Source organism: Charadrius vociferus, unplaced genomic scaffold (assembly GCF_000708025.1).
Source record: "Charadrius vociferus isolate BGI_N301 unplaced genomic scaffold, ASM70802v2 scaffold623, whole genome shotgun sequence".
In the NCBI taxonomy this organism is placed as follows: domain Eukaryota; kingdom Metazoa; phylum Chordata; class Aves; order Charadriiformes; family Charadriidae; genus Charadrius; species Charadrius vociferus.
In genome coordinates this window covers 11,277-13,670 of record NW_009647679.1, presented here as the reverse complement: position 1 = coordinate 13,670, position 2,394 = coordinate 11,277, and positions in this window count along the sequence as shown.

The window sequence follows — 2,394 nt, the reverse complement described above, 5'->3', positions numbered from 1 at the left end:
GTGGGAGAAAACAGATGATAAAAATCCCCATGAATACTTCATCAGGCTGCCTGCTTTCCCATGGATTTTCTGTCGCCAGGAGAGCATTTCCAGCAGCCACTGGTGCCTGGAAACCAGGACCATGGGGGAACCCAAATCAATTGCATCTGAAGGATGGAATTTTCTGCTAAATCCTACTGCTCCCAGTGGCATTATCCACACGGGAGCTCTGGTGGCAGCTGGAGCGATGGTTTTTTCCCAGGACACAGAGCGAGGGGGTCAGGGAACAGGGCTGGTGCACGCTGCTGTGCGTCGTGGGCACCTTCACCTCCCCGGCCAGATATGCGTGAGTAGAAGACACCGGGTGAGGACAAGCAGCAACAGGATGGAAATACAGCAAGACAGATCCAGCTCTGACAGTACAGAAGGCTCTTGGAGCTGCAGGGATGCCAGAGGCTGTGCAGGCAGATCGGTCATTGGCCAAGGGATTTTGGAGAGGTGACCCTGCCATGGGGCTGAGGTCTCCTCTGGTCCATCAGCTTATTCTCACAGGGTCATAGAATCACAGAATGGTTTGGGTTGGAAGGGACCTTGAAGATCGTCCAGTGTCACCCCCTGCCCTGGGCAGGGCCACCTCCCCCCAGCCCAGGTTGCTCCAAGCCCCGTCCAACCTGGCCTTGAACACCTCCAGGGATGGGGCAGCCACAGCTTCTCGGGGCAACCTGCCCCAGGGGCTCACCGCCCGCACAGGGAGACAGTTCTTCCCCATATCTCATCTCAATCTGCCCTCTTTCAGTGTCAAAGGTTTTCTCCCTAGGATGAGGCCTGAAGACCGGCATCCTTATTACCTCGTGTCTGCCTGAGCAGACGTTGAATCATACAGCAAGCTGGCATTTAAAATAGCTGAATTCCTCTTTTTAGCAAAAAAAGGGAGGGCTAAGAGGAGAGGGCTGGAGGGGATCTGCTTGCTGCCTTCACTGCCACACAGATGGGCACAACAAAGGCTCTTTGTGGAAGCCCACAGCGGAAGACGAGGGACAGCGGGCACTGGAAGAGCAATCCCCATGGGAGGCCATGGAGAAGTGCTGCCGCAGGGCAGTCAGGAGCCGGGACGGGGACGGGGTGATGGGGACCTCCGTCCCACCCCGCAGGTGCTCGCAGCTCAACTGCAGGGTGGGGGGTGTCAGCCCGTTAAACCTTCCCTGGGCCTGGAGCTGGATCTACCCCGGAGCTTTGAGCTGTGGCCAGGGACGGACCAGAGGCAGCTCCCACGCTGGGCGATTCCCTTACCCAGATGCCGTTTAACGAGGCGTGATACCGCACCACCAGGTAGCATAAAACACAGAACCCTCTGCTCAGGAGCGCAGCCGCAGTAATCGCTGTGGCATCCCGGACCCAGCCGTGGGCTCAGGGCTGTTTGTCACCGTCCCGGCCCCCTGTGACCAAAGGCTTTGCCGAGGGTCCCCGGGGGTCTGCCGTGTCAGGGCGAGCAGACATCCTCACCAGCTCTGCTACGCGTGAGGCAAGCAGCTCACATGGAGCATTGCCCCCAGCACAGGCAGCCACCCCCCACCCTCCGGCCCCTCTCTGCCACAGTCCTCTGGGACGATCGGGCTCATGCAGTCACCGGTCCCCTGCCCTTGGCACCAGCGATGTGCCGATGGCTCACCGAGCCCTGCTGCAGGGACAGCTACGGCTCGTCCCGCATGACCCAGTGAGCACCAATAGCAGTGAGATGCGGCTCTGGGAGAGGAGCGAAGTCTGTCTGCATCCAGCGGAGACGAGGCATCCCTCCCTGCCTGGGATCCGCTGCCAGCCCCGCAGCATCCCAGGGTTCATCTCATGGAATTTTCAGAGTTGGAAGGGGCCTCTAGAGACCACCCAGTCCCACTCCCCTGCTAAAGCAGGACTGCCCGGAGCACAGCGCTCAGGACTGCATCCATCGGGTCTTGAAAACCTCCAGAGAAGGGACTCCCCCACCCCCCCGGGCAGCCTGTGCCACTGCTCTGTCACCCCAACCGTGAAGAAGTGTTTCCGTGTATTTGAATGGAACTTCCAATGGTCCAACTTGTGCCCATTGCCCCTCGTCCTGTCACTGGGAACCACTGGAAAGAGTCTGGCTCCATCCTCCTTCAACCCACCCTTCAGATACGTGTGTGCCATAATAAGGTCTCCCCTCAGCCCTCTCCTCTCCAGGCTGAAGAGTCCCAGCGCTCTCAGCCTCTCCTCATACGGGAGATGCTCCAATCCCTCAGTCATCTTGGTTGCCCTTCGCTGCACTCGCTCCACCAGTTTCCTGGGCAGGACACGGGGACACCGCGCTGCTGCTGGCCCTGTGCCGGATGGCTCAGGCTGAACCCTGACTCGGGGCGGGGGGAGATTTCCGTGGGTCTGTCCCAACCTCCGTCCCGCTCA